This window comes from Thermobia domestica, chromosome 7, assembly GCF_964235325.1.
Source record: "Thermobia domestica chromosome 7, izTheDome1.hap1.1, whole genome shotgun sequence".
Lineage (NCBI taxonomy): Eukaryota > Metazoa > Arthropoda > Insecta > Zygentoma > Lepismatidae > Thermobia > Thermobia domestica.
In genome coordinates, this window is record NC_137460.1 from 26,892,643 (window position 1) to 26,911,650 (window position 19,008).

Sequence of the window (19,008 nt, forward strand, 5' to 3'; positions counted from 1 at the left end):
TGGAAGGCAGAGAATTCCCATAGGGAAGCGCATAAGTTAAGATCTCAAATTGTCTCGTAACGAAAATTATGTCTCGTCTCGTGCGAATCCTTAGTTTTTCACAGTTGACGTACCCTGCCGTTTTTCTGCGAATCTATTGATGAGTGGACGTAATGTTGAGGTAAAGTTAGAGAGTTTAAGCCTGGTCTAAGAGTTTATGAAGAGGTTCATGAGTACAACTTCGAATATAGCGACAATTAACGCTATAGAGATGTGGTGAGACTGGTGGTATATTGGTGGGGCTATAGACTTCTCGTGTTAGAGTTTCTAGTGGTAAGAGAAAAAAAGTGCTCTCTTAAAACTTTCGTGATAACCACACAACACATCCATGAGTAAAACTAGATCGTACAAAAAAACTGTACATATAGAATACAATATTGAGGTCCAGTTGGTGCCTCTTAAACTGCGCAACAAACTGATCCAACGTCAAATACCAGCTTCCAAATTCTAAAGTCAACAGAGCTCCAAGTAAGATGTTTGTCGAAATTGATACCAAGATATTTAATATTATTTTTTAAAAAATTAACAGTGAACCGAGGAGTGTAAGGTATAAACGTTCAGTATTGAGTGTTTTACTGTATTTGTTACGTTTCAGTCCTTTGAGTTTTACATTTGAGTTTTCGTTTTGCTATACCAACAGACAAGTCTATCGATTACTTGTTGCGCTGATACAATCCATAAGTGAACATAAAAACTAGATATGTCATATTGTCTGCAAACTAAAGAGCATATCTTTGTAATTGTAGTTCTGCAACATATAAAATGTAGAGTAGTGTGGACAGAACAGATACTTGCGGTACTCCTGTTTAAAGGATAAAGAGGTGAGGTTGGGTATGATTAATTTGTATGAATGTTAATCGGCAGTGGAAAAAATGCGATCAGCTAAATCTCTGACAACGATATAGAGCGGAGAAGTTCGAAAAAAGATCATTGACGTCAAACTACATCGAAGGCGGGCTCAATATCTAATGCAAGTAAAATTGAAGACATTCGTTTATTAAAATGGTCAATAAGATCGTTCTATAATTTGAATAGTTCATCGGTAGTACTAAACGACGGTCGAAAGCTGATTTGCGTTAGTTGAAAAGGAGAATAAGCAAAGTGATAAGTTAAGAATAAAGATACCTTACGGAAATCCCCTTTTAAATTTTAATTAGAGTGTTAAGATATATTTTCCACTGCGAGTATGAAATAGAGAGGAAACCTAGATGCATAGCTTTCTTTTTGGATCTTGAGTGTACACGGCTTGTTTTTTACAATGGAATTTTGTAGAAGTTTTGTTTCAAACTATGCAGTTTTATTGTACATATTCCACACGAATATCGCCTTGCTATCAACATTCTAAACGAAGCTACAGTGAAACAGTTTCGTCTGGAACGAAAGAATGTTCTCTGGATGCAGTAACCAATGTAGCCAGAGCGTTCAGTCTGTCGTATGCAAAGCAAGTGTAGCAGAAAGAGAGCTATCATAAAACGTGAACGCGCTCCGAATTCTTAATGTTCTTCTGTTCTTCAGATTTTCTCGCTGAAACACAAAGGAGAGTGTAATCAGTCATATGTGACAAGCGTTAACTTCTGTTTTTGTTACCCATAAGCTTTGGACATACTAGATTAATATCTTCGCTTGTTTATTATGTCTGGTATCAGTCATCTATTAGCGAAACACAGATACCTATCTGACAAGGTAAACACAGAATAAACAGGTACCCAAATGTGCGTTGATGGTCCTCAACGTTCAACTTGACATACCACGAAGGAGAAAACTGTTTTTTTTTCTATTGAAACGAGGAACCATTTTGTCCAGACATAATAGAAAAATGAAAATATGGCGTCTTTTCTTATTCAAACTATTTGGTATATTTTTTCCCCTCTCAAAATCTTCTTACACCAAAGACTTCCTTCTTTTCTTCTATAGCCTAACTGTGGCATAAGGAATGAAGGGTTGATGTTTTCCATGTGAATGAATGTAAATTTGTGGGTAGTGAAAAAAGTAGGTGACGTAGTGAAGTGTCGCTAGTTTTGTTATGGTATGATAAGTGGCACTGGGCATTATGACGTCTCGTAAAATCCAATATGGTGGTAGCTAATCGTCACGTTGTCAAAAAAACACGAATCCTATCAATAAAATCTAAACGATTTGATAGCATATCATAAGTGATGTGTTGATAGATTCTTTATACATGATCTTAGGATATTGCATTACGTCAGTGGCGGTTTGTGCTTTGAATTTTAGGTGGTGCACAATGAATGACCTCTCCTTTTTCATTATTATTATGATTATGATTATGATTATTATTATTATTATTATTATTATTATTATTATTATTATTATTATTATTATTATTATTATTATTGTAAATAATAATTGTTTAATAATAATAATAATAATAATAATAATAATAATAATAATAATAATAATAATAATAATAATAATAATAATAATAATAGTTAGTATAAATCCAGGACGACTTCTAGGGAGGGCGGTGGGTTGTAATACTGCTACTTAGAGCTACTTTTAAAAGCTCCAAACTCTGGGATGGGTTTTATTTATATATAAAATAAAAGTTTCCTCTTCTGTGGGGGGCAATTGCCCCCTGGTTCCGCCACTGATATAAATAATAATAGCGATTTCTTCATGGCATGCTTCAAGCATGCAATGGAGAAGCTCATTTTGTATGATTCTTGACGTATTGTTGAAAATTGTTGTGCTTTCTAAATGACTCTTGAGAGCGCTGTCAAGTTCTACCGAAATTAATTAATCTACGAAATGCGCCTCGATTTGAAAGAAGAGTCTGTTTTTCATCATGTCCTCTTGAAGCCAATTCGAAAGTGCCACGAAACCAAATGCAATTGATGATTATATTGAGCACGTACCTGTTTTGCGTCACTTTTTGAAAGTGATTCTCAATGGACCGTCTATAACTAGCATCTAGTTGAGCAGTAATATTTACACTTCCCAACACAGTGAGATTAGAACGTGTCTTATAGAAGCTGACGAATTTTCATGTTTATTTATTTATTTATTTATTTATTTTGTCGTGCAGATGCAGGATATCCACACCTTCTTTTATTCCATGCATCTTCCCCCGCCCCGAACAACAAACATGGAAAACGAAACAAAGCGTTTTTAATTTCACATTCACATAACCACTTATGCTGTTCGCACAAGTTGAGATTAAACTTCCTTGTAAATGTTCGTTTCTGACTTCTAATTACTTGCGTTATATTGAGTGTCGAAATCGGTCTTCCGATGTCTTTCACAAGTAGTTTGCTTCTGAAGTTCTTTTCGAAAACGGCTAATTCAATAGAGACGTTACAGAATTGAAAAATTGCATCTAGTGTTCTGGGTGATAAGTTCTATGGGACCATTAGAAAAATATATGTTCCGTTTCCACGCTGATGGTAGAATTTCTGAAACAGTTATTGAATTGCGTTCGAAGCATAGGCGTAAATAGCTCCTCCGCAACCCTATGGCGTGGGGACCGCACAAGCTGCAAAGTTAAAAAATATATAGAAAGTACGCAGGGGCGGACCAGGCCAAATTTTCACCCGGGCAAAGTGACATTTTGGCGCCCTCCCCCTTAGTACTAGCCTATATTTTACATTTTATCATAGTGTTTTTAATAGTTTAAACCGATTTTTCGAAAAAATCATTCGTTACCTAGGAAAACTTCACAAAGAATATGACCCGCTATAAACAATACGAACTCCGCCCCAATGCTTGGTCTAATGGCTAGCACGCCAGCCTTCTGTGGTCCCGGGTCCAAGTACCGGTGGGTTACTGTTGAACGATAAACGTGGTTCGGATTCCACTATAATCAGTATCCATATCTCCTTTGGCTATTAAGGCATAATCGTGGAACGCTAAACTCAAGCAAACAAACAAACAATACTTACTCCCCCTCCACTCTTTATTCTACATGATATCTGGTCCCGGGTTCGATCCCAGTCCTCGCCAAGTGGACTTTGTGGTGAACAAACACCGTGTGCGTGGGATTCCTCGGGGTTCTCCCGTTTCCTTCCACTTTCTTCATTCCACCATTTCATTCATTCCTCATCATCACTGTCTCCTCTAGCCTAACCGGCATAAACGTGGGACGTAAAACTGAAAGATTTCATTTCACTTTTCTACATGACATCTCTCCATTTGTCGATACAGCCCCCTTAGTACTATGAAACTCTCTTCTTCCATGGTGAAATGGAAAAAGATTATGTAATTGCCGCTACTTCACAAGAATATAAACCAAAAAAGTCAGTAGAAAACACATAAAATTTACTTTTTGAGGCTCGTTTTGGCGCCCCTCTGACTCTGGCGCCCCGGGCATTTCCCCCTAGTTGCCCGGCCCTTTGTCCACCCGTGAAAGTACGGACGCATAACTAAGGCTGCGGAAGAGAGGTTAACCTTCATGTTATGCCACTGGTTTGACGTGTTTGAAATGTTCAGTAACTGATCGGATAGTGAAATAATTTCGACGGTTACTGATATTTAAAGTTTAGCTAAGACAAAGTTACCTAACCAAATACATTTTATATCGCGATGTCACCATTTGATTTTTCCCCACATAAAAAAAGAGAAAAACAATAGTAATAAAAACCCTTACTCATATTGGGCTCGAACTAACAACCTAATTCGTACAGACTAGTTGCTCTGACTAACTGAGTTTCGATTTCTTACGCGAAAGAAGTCTGTTATATTACGAGGCATGCTTTTCATTATGATCGAGCTGTTAATTTATTCTTTCGATTGGTAATTTCCACTGTTTGCTTTATCTATATAAATAAATGTATAGATTCATATATTAAGAGTCTTTGGGTAATGTGTCTAATAATTTCGCGCGACAAATATACTTGCTTGAATGTATTGTATGGTATGATTTGCCCTGATGATTTGTCACCAAAGGGTAGCTATAAACGAAAGTTCAGCATGAATTTCTGTGGAGTTCTGTTCAGTATCACGGTTCTCTGCCAAGCACGTTGTTCTTAGGAGGAATATTTTTACAAACCTAACCTTTTGATAGAGCGCAATGGTAGAGAACCAAAGGGAAGAAATTCTTGCCCTTGTTAAGGTGGGGTACCAGCATGTGCAATAGAAATGTCGCGTCTGCTTGAAGTGTTACTTTATCGAAAATAACTCGTTTTCCTATATATATTCGAAGTTTCTGAAAGTTTCAAAATGAGGAAACGTCACTGACAAATAAGGACGCATTTAGGCGTGGATTCAGGGTGTCCGGACCCCTCTGAAATCCCAACTTTTCTGTAAATTTAACCTAATTTTGGGGGTTATTTTTAAAAATTTTATTATAATTTATCCTAATATTGAAGTCGGGCCCCCCAAATAGCTTTGGACCGCTCCCTAAATAAATTCCTGCATACGTGCCTGCTGACAATATATTTACAATATATTCGTTAAATAATAAAGTAAAATAACTAAATTAGGAGCAAAAACTTCAACATGGGCTAACGTTTGTCCACTGCCAATAATGTTAGATGGGATATTAATAGCAAAAACTATCAATGCTGAACCTTGGAACTTCATCCCGAACAGCAAGCATATTTTCGAAATACTTAATCGTTAAATCACTTTTTGAATATTATTTTTAATCTTTTTTAACGAAAGAAGTGTTATAATTTTTTTTTTTAAATAATAAAAGTAACTCTCCTTAGGCAGGGTTTCAACCCACGCCAAAACCAATTTTCCTTACTAGCATATTCCCCCAACTCACTCGGCTACGAGAGCCGATAGCATGTGGCGTTTATTTAGGTCATGACTCGTGATGTCACCAACATGATCACGATATGGACGCCATTATTTTTCCTACATTGCAGAGTCCCCCGAGATTTGATCATTGTCTACTCGGACTGAAATTATCATTTGGAACAAACACTTTAATATTAAGCCAAAAATTCCCTTAAAATAGACAAAAGTTTCAGTTTTAAGAATTTTAATATTTTTGGCTTTTCCCATAAGGGGGTCATAGCCTTTACACCGAAGAGCCCCCCGAGATTTGATCACTGATCACTCGGGCTGAAATTCTAATTTGCAACCAGGACTTTAATATGAAGCCAAAAATTAAACTTTTACATCTATTTGAACTAAGTGGGTTCCGGTTCACCCCACTATTATGTTTAGTTTAGTTAAGTGGTAATTTGTGACAGCTTCACATCATCAAAAGAATCTTTCACTTCATCGTCCCCCCAGGAATCCGTGCTGGGTCCGTCACTAGAATCAATAGACACTTTTCCTATTCTTTTTGTCACCCTTGGTTGTGTACGGGCTCCCTCGAACAAATAAAGAAGCGGTAATATTACAATAAAGGTGCACTATATATTAGGTATTACTTTAGTTACCTATCCCTAACCGCACAGGGCCATCTTCGGAAGAATAAAAAATGCTACGTGATATTCCAATCATGAAGGTAGAGAGAATGCTATAAATATATTTCTTATTCATTTTATCTGCCCTGCTTATCAGAAATTACTTTCTGTTGGGAGGGTACTGAAATGAGAGGGGCAAAATAAAACGTCGTACCGCCTCCCACATGGCTACTCAAATTATTACTAAAGAAAGCATTTTAAACTAAGATGTTTAAGGTTACTACATTATGTAAGGATGACTTATTATTATTATATGAATGTCTTTGGACCACCGAAATTGTGTAAGACAAACCATGGTATGTAGAGATTTAAGATGGGTGGTCATAGGGGAGGAAAAACCAGGATTTTTCTCTATCTGACTCTCTAACGTAAAGATCAGTATATGTGCTGAAGATAAGAAGCATCATCAATTTACAATAGCTTGCTTTTACGTAGAATATTAGTTACTTTAGTTCTTCTCCTTCGGACTACTTACCTCATGTGGTAAATTCAGAACAATTTCAGGGGGGCGCGGTGGCTTAGTAGTAGAGCGTTCACCTCCGGTGCTTGGGGTTCCTGCTTCGATCCCAGCTCGCGCCGTGTGGACTTTGTGGTGGACAAACACTGTGCTCCTGGGTTTCTCGGGGTTCTCCCGTTTTCTCCCACTTTCTTCATTCCACCATTTCACTCATCTCTCATCATCACCGTTTCCTTTGGCCTAACCGGCGTAACCGTGTGACGTAAAACTTAATGATTTCATTTTCATTTTTTCAAAACAATTTCAATTCAAAACAAATACATTGTAAAACTTTTCCGTAATTAAACATCTAGTTAAAATTAAACATTTAATAAGGAAATCTGTTATTAAAATGTCCAAAAAAGTAGATAGAAGACTATTTAGTGATAAACATTGTGAAACTTTATAAAATTCTCGAAATTAGAATTAACATTTACTGGAAAACATTCGTTATGCACCAGCGAGCATATTGTGAGCAGTGAGCACAGGGAAAATAATTACGAAACTGTTTGCAAACAAAAATTAGGGACACTAATGCAAGTGCAACAACGACATTTTTTTCTGTTTTTTTTTGTATAGTCATGAGTTTTACACATATGTTACAATTTGATTCTTTCCCACATAAAAAATAAATAAAATAACCATAGTAATAAAAATAACCATACTACATCTATGGGGTTGGAACCAGCTATCTGCGGCATACAGACTCGTTGTTTTAACTGACTGACGTGCTTGTTTTCTTGCGTGAACTGAACCTGTTCTACGGTAAAGACGATTTTTCATTACGATCGTGCTACCAATTCGTCCTTTTCCATAGGTAATTTCAACTATTTGCTCTATCTATACGTAAATACTTGGAATAGATTCATATATTTGGAGTTTGCAGAAAATGCATGTAATAAGACATATTAGAAATGTTTCGTTAAAAGTTTCGTTTGTAGATTTTATCCACATTTCTCTTAATGACATAGATCGCTGCTTCGTGTTGAACTGCAGAATTCCCTCGCGTTCTTGAAAATTTCCCACTTTAGCAGAGTTGGTAATTCTCGTAATTTCGGTCGATTTAATGTTTTTGCTTCTAATTTATTTATTTTAAGCTAATATCTAACACAAATATTAAAAACGGGTTTGTTATTAACCTGTCCTGCTGGGGAAACCTTCCGAAATTTCGAACATATAAAGAAAACGGATATATTTTCAAACTACTTCAAAATAAAGAGACGCGTCATTTATTTTGCTCATAGTAGTACGTCACCTTATTATACCAGGAAAGACGAATAGAAATATTCGCATTATATCGCATAGTTTGACTCCAGCACAAGCCCAGCGACGTGTGGATGCGTGTCGTTAGCTGCTACAAAACTCTTGTGATGATCGTTTTTTACCGGTACCACCTAATTGTGACCTCACATGTAAAAGGGATTTTCTACCGCAATCTAAACATGAAAAACAAGTGATTATACCCTGATAAGCTATCAGAAGCAGTAGCCAAACGTGCAAAGTTTGAGCACAAGGTAGTGTCGTGAGTATGGCGGAACTGTAAAGGAGTAATCTATAATGAATTTGTTCCAAATGGTCGTGGAATTACAGCTGAGCTTTGCTCTGAACATTTCCAACCAAATAATAAGGTACTTTATCACAGAAACATCCAACTTTGTTCAAGTGTAGATGAGTTCAGCTGTAGTGCTCCATCACATGTGGCACTATCAACGCTATTAAAAATACAGGAACTTTATGGTGCGGAACTTTTACCTCACTCAGCTTAAAATCTCGATCTTGCTTTTAGCGACTATCACCTTTTCAGGTTCATGTCTCACTTCCTGCATGGTAGAACGTTTAGAAATCAAGAGGATGTGGAACCCGAGGTCCAGGAGTTCTTTTTCTCCAAACCAAAAGCCTGGTATTATACTTTGAGACAAAGTTCGGATGTTCGGAAGCTAAACACCAATGAACATAATGGACCTTCTTTTGAAGATTAATGGACTTTGTATGTATTTCTCAATAAAGAATGTGCTATGCGTGTTTGTTCTAAAATGAATATAAGAAAGATATTTAACTAGGACTCGATTTTGATTTTAAAAATGGAAAAGCAATGGGGAACTTACAGGCTATCGAGGGAGGAGACCAAAAGGTAAATTGAAATTAGATGAATCCATTGCTATCAGACACGATGGAACTAAAGAAATAATGTTTTTATTGAGACATGTGTTGTAATGGGAAACCACTTTTTGTACCTCTTCATCACAGAAGGATGCCGTCTGTTATGATAGCCGAGTCTGCATCGATTCTTTCCCATCTTCATCGAAATGTTTGCCACCAAGGAAATTTCTTTTAATGAAGAAACAGATGGAAGTCGCTTGATGCCAGATTAGGGGTGGTCGAATTGTTCCTAATCAAATGATGCGGGGTTTGTTTGTTTATTTGTGCCCTCGCTATTTTCGTGAACCAATACAATTCTACGCGAGTGCTTTTCACGCATTTTGTTCTGTATTACATGATGCAGTTTGCATAACATCCCATAGTACGTGTCCTTGATTATTTCATTCATGGGTAAGAATTCAACGACCAAAACGTCTTGTCTGCTCCGCGTATATAATCTTACGGGTGATCATTGTTTGCAAGAATTTTTGTTTCAGTTGGGAATGTAGAGTGCTTCCACTCCATGGATTGCAGCTTTGAATCAGGAATGATATATGACACCTCCATGTTTCGTCAACTGAAACGGCATGTGTTGAAAACCAATAACCACCTTCCTAAGCATATCGTTTGAAAAAAAGTCAAAGCAGTGCTGAATCGTTTGATTCTGTGTTCCGAAAAAAAAGAGCATCGATTGTGCGAACAATTTCAAAAATTCTAAGGTGCTTTGCCACAATTGTGAAAAAAGACTGACCGAAAATTATGAAGAATCAAGGGTAAAGAACGTTAATGAGAACTATCTGAACTCATGATTTTTTTTCCCCTCGACTATACATACCAAATTATCCGTGGTCACAGACTGTCGATCACTCTGCGGTTCATGCTGTATACTATCACAACCTTAATTAAACTTCCTGACAGACTCTCTCACCATCCCCTGTACCTATCATATTTCGCCATGCACCTCAGAAAGTTGACGATGAACATCTGCCACTGTGACGTTTAGTATTTTCAAACCTCACAGTCAGTGTATCGTTCTATAGTCTTGACCATTTTCTCACATTTTCAAACACAAGAAGCAAACACGTGAGTGTCTTTAAAGCAACATCTGATTTGCCAGTAGATGGAAGTCACTGCACATACTCCGAATCACAAACGCAGCGCCAAAGCGGAAATATTTTGAAACGGTAGTGTTAAAACGTGCCTCGTACATTTAATATAAGCTATTAGAATTCGTTAATCTTCATTTTATTAAATTGTATAGTTTATTTTATTCACATCTTCTATACTTATGTAAGCTTCTCAACTGTAGTGTACAGGAGGGCGGCGGTGGCTCAGTGGTAGAGCGTTCACCTCTAGTGCGTGAGGTCCCTAGCTCGCGCCAAATGGACTTTGTGGTGGACAAACACGGTATGCGTGGGTTTTCTCGGAGTTCTTCCGTTTCCTCCCACTTTCTTCATTCTACCATTGCATTCATTTCACATCATTACTGTCTCCTTTAGTCTAGCCGGCATAATCGTGACACGTAAAACTGAAACTGTTGATAGTGTGCACAGTGGTGTAACTAAAGTTTTGGGGGCCACCCCGCATGGAGTGGGGCCCCTTCTCTACGTCCCACTTCACGATTTGGGGGCCCCCTAATGGCTTGGGCTGCCCCCGCAATGCGGGAGCTGCGGAGCCCTTATTTACGCCTCTGAGTGTACAGGCCACTTCAATTTTTTTGAGCTAATGTCCAATAGAAGAGGACCACCCTGCCTTCAGGATCACTCATAATCCGCGGACCACAGTTTGAGAAACGCTGATCTAGAGTGTGAAAATGTTAACACTCTTTACCTCCAATGTCTTTTCTCTTGGATGTAGCTGGCAACATTTATCGCATAATCTCCGAGTCATTGTGCATATGCATCTTAACAATGCATGTAGCTATTACCTTGTTCACCTACGTCCTTCATTCGCATAATTCATCATTGTCTTTTCGCCATGGATCACGTGGCTTTTCGTTTCCAATGATTACACAGAGACAGTGGGCATAAGAAAGAAAAAAAAAACCTTGATGTTCTTTCTGCTGATTTAATAGACATAACGTTTCATTACCTTTCGCATAATGAGAGTCTTTTGTCTGTTCATTTACCTCGTAATGAAGGTGACATCTCTTGCTTTATTTTTTCTTATCAACAGTGGAAAAATTAAATATTGAAGGATTAAATATTGAAGAACTTTTAAGGATTTCTTGCAACAAAATATAGTTATTTGTCACATTCAGATTGAGAATATCCCAGCATAAATATAGTAGAATTACAAACTAAACCAACTTTCCTTACGAGCAGTAAAACTGTCAAACGTTCGTTAGGGCCAAGTGCAGACTACCGATGAGTCAAATTTGTCCACTATTAGAAAAGGTTAGCCACGTGGTATAGTCATTAGGAGGTCCACAGAAGACTGGCTTGCTTTTTCCTTTAATAGTGTCACCAGTAGGTTGTGTGGTTCAAGGGGAAAAAGTGGGTTTTGTTTTGGTGCGAACTATATTATACAATTTACATGTCTTTGACAATCCTCATCTCTTAAAAAGAAATCTTCGTACATTAACGGATTTCCATTTCGCACCTAACCCCCTGGGATGAAGTATAGAACAGTGTTTTACAACCTTTTTTGTCTGGCGATACTCTTCACTCCACACCCAAGACATACGTACTTAGGTTAGGTTAGCATTAAGCACTGTTGCTGCTGCGTTGACTGGTACAGTCCGTCTCAAAATTAATGTTCACTTTCCATTAAAGGCTTCATAGTAGAAATTAAATATGTCGAATAAAGTCTAGACTTTGTAGGCCTTCTGGCTGGAATAACATTTATTTTTATGCTCTAAAATTTCGCGACATATTCCATGTTGCTGTATGACACACCACAGTGTATCGACACATCTGTTGTGAAAACCTGTTGCAGTATTAAGGGTCTTCACTACAGCGAAATTAAACTACCGCTAATTTTAGAGTTTTTCTGTAATATCTTCAAAACAAATAAAAAATATTCGAAAAGCAGAAACGTGGTGAACTAGACAATACGATTTTTCACGTCATAACTTTACCACAACTCATCTATCTGCTTTTGGTGTGCCGCTATTACAGAACCCGCAAAAAATGCTAAATCTATCAACAGTTGCAAATCGAAAGCAGATAGATGAGTTGTTATTAAGGTATCACATGGAAAATAATAATGTCTACTTCACTACGTTTTTGCTTTTCAAGTATTTTTATTTGTTTTGAAGATATTACAGAAAACAATTAAAATTAGCGGTAGTTTAATTTTGCTGTAGTAAAGACCCTTCAATATTCTGCCTGTCGGGAGATCCTGGAAGTAATAGGAGAGTTTTTTTTTCCCTCATTGACTTCGGGTCTGGAAATATTTCTTCCACATTTTCCTGATCTTCAGGTTTCTCTTTTAACTCTTAATATTTTGTTCTACATTTTAAATAATTAGCTAATTGTGTTCTTCATCCTATTCCTCACTTTCCTTCCATTTTTCTTTCCATAGTATCATGAAGAAGGCAATTTATTCGCAAGTTGTATTTAATTCAATTGGACTCCCTGTGAAAAGTACTAGTTAAAAGAGTCCTCTTCTCTCCTATTCGGTTCAAAACATCTGCGTTTGCTACTTTCACCGTCCATTTTATTTTCTTCATATTCCTCCAACACCACATTTTGAAGATCTTTAAATATTTTTTTTTTCTCTAACATTCGAAATACACAAATCTCCGATCAATACAATTCAAAATTGAAATGAAGTCTTTCAGTTTTAACTTCCCGCGATTAGCGATGCGCACGAGACAAGATTTGTGGCTGTCTCGTCTCGAAAATGTGCTGTAAAAGTGATGTCTCGACTCGAAAAATGTATATTTCACTATTGGAAGAGCCGTGTCTCGACTTGAATTTTGTCAGGAAAATCCTGTCTCGACTTGTCTCGTGCACATCCCTATTCTCGATTATATCTCTTAGGCTAAGGGAGACGGATGATTAAGGGAAGTGAATGATAATGGAAGAAATGCTGGAATGAGAAAGTGGGAGGAAACGGAAGTATCCCCGAGAAAATCCATAGACATGATGTCGTCCACCACAAATTTATTTCGTCGGGCATCGAACCAGGGACCCCACATACTAGAGGTAAGCGCCATCGTGAGCCATCATGACCTCTCTTCCGAGCCTCCTTCCTTCAGTTAAAATTATCAGATAATTCTTGAACAAATTTCGGTCGATATGAGTGTAATTTTAAAATATGTTTCATGTGTTTGCGCAAAGTTGACCGGAATATACCAAATTCCGTGGGACCATTTGCAAGTTGACTTTATTCGTTATCTTTCCACTGACCCCACTACTTCTCTGCATTGCTCCTCTCTTCTTAATGCTCTGTCACCTAGTAGTTTAGCCTTAACACTACCGGTAGAAACCAGTTTATATTCCCAACACAAAATTGTTCTATTTGGAGACAGCTCTCGTCCGAATCGTAGCTGGAAATCCATAAGCACCTGCTCCAACGATTTTCCATTTCTGGGCCTCTCGTGATCTCAAATGCTTGTGACGCTGCGTTCTTCAATGGTATAATCACCTGTTTTAGCCATTGATTATTCCTAAAATAAGAAAGAAAAATACATTGTAATCCCGTCACATACAGTATATTTATAGTTTTTATAACTACATTTATTTTATACTTAAGGGGGGTGACGGAACTTTCCGCCTGCCCTGTAGTTTATCATCCAATGGTTATGCACCAAGTCTAAAAGTGACAGTGACAATATGGATGGTAACGATTAAACGAATAATGTGGGAGGAAACGGAAGAACTCCAAGAAAATCCACGAATACGGCGTTTGGCCACATGACTCGGGCCCTTATTGAACAAGAAATCCATTCACCAGAAGTGTAAAGTCTACCACTAAGCCAGCGCTGCCCACAACAATATTTCTGATTATTTGGTTGGTAGAAAATGGAATTTTTGGTTTTCTATATTATTTTGTATTAGTTATGTGAAAATATTTATTTATTTATTTATTTATTTATTTATTTATTTATTTATTCATTCATTTATCGACACAACAGGCATTACTGGCCAATTACAGTGTCTACATATAATAGAGTACATAATTTTAAAATTGATACAATTAAAATTGATTAATACATAATTACATACAAAATCTTGAATTAAAATAATAGTTTACTTGATTTTTTTAAAACAAAATACGCAGTATTAGGGGTCTATTCTTTAGTACAACTTTTCAGAACTATTAAATATATCTACATCTTTACAATCCTTACCGAACTTATTGTATGTAGCACAAATCCTACATGTAGCTGACATATGCAGTGCATTTGTACCTGCCTTCCTGCAGTAGAACAGGCCACTATTTCCCTTGCGTGTTTTGAAGGTTGCAACCTGTATCATTATCTTTGTAAGATTATTTTGAAATATAATATTTAAGCTTTTATATTAATAATAATATAATTTTAATTTAACACACTGGAAAGTTTTAATTTTGTTTAAAATATCTTCATCACCTTTGTCCGATTTGTTCTACAGGGTGGCCCATAATTCTGTGTATACTGCTTCAAAGACTACTGTAAAGAAAGTAGCAACACAACTTCAACATAAAATTGAGCATATTCTCATGCCTTTCCCAACAAGAATTTTAATCTCTCTTCTCCACGGAGACGTCCATGCAGACGACGAACAACGTTGTCACAAGCAACTTCACAGACCCGTACTGATATCCTGTTGAACTCTTCTATAATAATTTCCCGTAGTGCGGCCAAACTGTGTATGTGATGTTGATGCACTTTATCATTTGAAATACCCCCATAATAAAAAAAGTCAGGTGGTTTCAAATCTGGAGATAGAACTGGCCACTCCACAGAATACAAACGCACACAACGTATACGCTGTTCCAGAGACAACCATACCGTCATCCTGTCTAGCATACACTAACAGTTCTAAAGCCTGTGACAAACATCTTGGCAATTCAGCTAAACGAATAAAACGCAAGCTCTGGCGCGATGTTGCCGAGTGGTAAGGGGTGTGACTATGGCTAAGCAGACGAACTACAGCGTGATGGGGTGGCAGAGGATAGATGTGGATCTGTACAAAATAAACGTGGCAATACCGCTGGACTCTCATTTGCTAGCAGCATTTAAAGGGAATTTGGAGCGCCGCCTTCAAATACCAAGATGTTTGTCACGCCGTTTAGGTCCAATGACCGTTATCTCCACTCTCAGGCTATACAGTGTTGCCATATCGAAAGTTTTTGTCCAGAATTACAAACACTACAAGCAGTCAAACATCATATACATAATTAAGGGCTACCCTGTATATACTTTATGCAATGGAAGTGAAATATATATACATTACATAAAGATATAATCAGTAATGTAATGCTAGAATTTTTGGTGGGAATACGCTAGACCATTTTTTTAAAAAAAGATAGCGTATTCTCACCTTTCTGCGCTAGTTCTTTCTTAAATATAAGGTAAGTATGCGCGAGACTATAAAAATACTAGGTTTGTATGCTGTATAGGTCTCATTACATCCCTCGATATAATAAATCTCACAGATTCATACGACTATGTACTCTAATGTCATGTTATACTCCATTAAATAAAGATGAATATTGTCAAGGGAACGAGAGCGATTCCAACGTTCTGTCAGTAATCAAAAGATTGACGAATTTGTACCCATTAGCAAAAACACGTTTTAGTTCTTTTTTTTTTTTTTTTTTTTTTTGTATCTGCTGAATATGACTTCAACAGGATATGACAAAGATAATTAAAAACGCATTTAAGTAATTCTAAGGATGTTAAGAGTGCTTTAAAAGACATCTAACAGATAATGAAGGGCGCCATGTTTGATCTTTATGTGTTGTACAGCTGTATAGAAGAAAATCACTTCTTGTTTTTTTTTTAAAGAATTAAAAAAAGAGAATTTTTCTTTAATTGTAACTGAAACTAATATATCACTTTTTTTGGGGGGCAAGTGGTTCACATTTAAAAAAAAAGAAAGTAAGAATGAAAATAATAGACGACAAAAAATGGTTGACGTGTGTGCATTGCAATAAAAATTATATTCGAGAAAACCACAGACATATTTGTACTTTGCCCTTACGGTAGAAGGTAAGAGCAAAACCAGAAACATGGCTGCTGGGTCGTAAATTAACTGCATGTGGACATTTCAGGTGGGAGAGAATTAGGCGGCAGATGAAGGCGATGACTTCACAGGTGGTCGGTCCACCCTCCAAATACAAATCTTTCTACAGATACTTTTCCTAATGTACTTTTTGGTGGTGCCAAATTGTAGCACTCCTTTATTTCTTTATTTTTTTTTTTCATAGTCTATGTCAACTCCCAAACAAACGTCATCCATTTTTTACTTTCTTTTTTTCATTTTTTTTCTGTCTTCATCCATCCATAAGTTTCTGTATTCTATCCCTGTATTTTGTGTGGATGAATTCTTCTGTGAAAGAAAAACTGTCCGCAAAAGAAGGTAATCGCCAAGGGAAACCAGTGCTGCTTCATCAAGACAACAGCAGCGGCTTTTGCAGACATGTTTATTGTTTTACTTTTTTTTTCAGCCTTGTGACTATCACGTCAACACGGGAGGTCCCGTAAGTGATCTCTGGTAAAATATATATATATATATATATATATATATATATATATATATATTTCTTCAAGTGGAGGACACACTCAATACAACCAACTACTTTTCTTTTATACCACTGTGTTGTCAATTGATAAATGTTACCATTTGTTGTTGATTGGCTGAATTGATAGCCCGGACTTTTTTTAAGTACCTAATACATTTTAATCTATACCACAGTATAAAAATACAAGTGACCCACACATAATTGTCCAAGCCATAGTACTATGGGTAGAAACATGAAATTTGGAGGGTTTTTTTTTTTTTTTTTTTGTCACGAAAGTAAAATATAAGAAAGGATTTCTTGAAATAAGTATCCCAATGAGATTAAAGGGGAATTCATTTTTTTTTTCTTTTTCAAGGATAGTGTATCTCATGAATACCTGAAGTTAGAAAGATAAAACATGTCATATAAACTTGGACTGCTTCGATGCAAAGTGACTTAACTAAAAAAAAAAAAAAAAAGCGTTAATTTACTCCTAGGCCTATAGATGACTCTTTTACAAAAATGATGTTTATGCATATTTAGTATTAGGGCAAAAAAGATAATAGTCCGGTACCTTATGATAACAAATATTGTGGCCAAACTAGTGTAAACTTGTTTTCTTTATGCCATTAAAAATATAATAAGTGAGGAAGCCATAGTTTATGGAAGTGTACTTTTAATTTTTGCGAAATGAATAAGTATTAAGGAAACACAAAGTTTAAAAGGAACAAAAATATTTTAGTTTATGGAAATAATTATCGTAGTAAGTTTTGGTTGTTATTAAAATAGTTTTAAACGAACTGGGACTGCAATATTTAATTGTGTGTTGCACTTTTTAAACTATGAAACTATGTAAACAGTAAACTATGAAACTATAATCTACATAGTTGTGGGTTTTGATTTCCAAAATAACAGAAATAGAATATCAATTAATTCATAAGATATTGAGTTTTAAATTTCGCTCCTGGAATATTTCAATTTTGGAGCTAGGCCACATGGCAACTTCTATTGTCTTGTTTTAATTACCATTAACGGTGTTATCAATAGGTGCACCGGACATCAAATTCCTGTGTGCTAAGAGTGTGTTGATTTGAATCATTTATTTGAAAAATTGTAATTTAATGACAAATAACGTTCGCCGCCCATTTGCAATTTGTGGTCAATCAAGATGTCGATTTGCCTGAATTATTGATAAATATATTAACAATAAAATTAGATATAAAATGAAATTGAGTTATGATTAGGAATAGCGAATGTTTCGAAATTGAGAAAATATCAATTGGGAAAGGATTAGGATTTAGATTTCTGGGCTTTCGGCATCTAAGACCATTTAGCCCGTTACATACATGAGGGATGACGTCACTCGGCGAGCACACAATCCGGGGAGAGGGAAGGAAGCGGCCTATGACCTATAAGTTAGGTACCACCTTGGCATTTGCCTGGTGTGAACGTGAAAAACCCAGGAAAAGTCATTCAGGATGGCTGACCTGAGAAAGCTTTTTACACTTTTTGGAACGAGTATCCCCACCGGGAATCGAATTCGGGACCGCTCACACCGAAGGTGAGAGCATTAATGACTACGTTGCGCGGGGCCACAAAATCGAGAAAGGAGTTCTAGTAGTGAGAGAGGGTCAGTTGCCGAGATGGTCAGGCCAGAAAAGTTGGAGAAAAGTGAAAAATTTGTAAGAAAAAATAAAATGAAAAGGATATAGTTATGTGTACGTGTGTTAGTGAATAAATGAGAACATGCATGTGCACACAGCAAAAAATGAGATGCTGAAACAAAACAAAATGACTGCATCTTCTTGGTGTTACTTGTGTGTCAATTCAACACCAAGCACATCACCTTCAGAGCATATCAGAAATACCTCGTTACTGCCTGTGAATATTTCCATTGCTTTTTATTGTTTGTATACGAAAAGATTTGTGAAATATACTTCGCATTTATGACAAGTAACTAATAATGTTCTATGTTTTGTGTCACCGGTCACAATAATATTGTTGTAAACCTGCGAATCGTCTCACAACAGTTACATAGGCAACAGTTCAGTCATCTTCTGTTCATACGTTCTAAGACACAAGAATAACAGATAAAGAAAATAGATGGAAGCACTGCTTTCTTGGTATAAGTGCCAAATATATTTCGCAAAGCTTTGCTCATATTAAACGATAAATATCAATGCAAATATTCCCAGGTAGTCACGAGTTAAATCTAATATGCTCGGAAGGCGATGTGGTTGGTGCTGAATTAACACACAAATAACACGCTAAAGTGGTAGTCATTTTGTGTTGTTTCAAGACCTC

At 36.6% G+C, this 19,008-nt stretch overlaps 1 long non-coding RNA gene across 1 annotated transcript in view; it reads right to left on the bottom strand.

The window, feature by feature from the left end:
• Positions 1 to 8,936: 8,936 nt before the first annotated feature.
• LOC145689933 (uncharacterized) overlaps positions 8,937 to 19,008 on the bottom strand; it is a 35,763-nt gene continuing 25,691 nt past the window's right edge. The window contains exon 2 of the long non-coding RNA XR_014132123.1: positions 8,937 to 13,663. This is a non-coding gene — a long non-coding RNA (uncharacterized LOC145689933). The remainder of the gene's footprint in view (positions 13,664 to 19,008) is intronic.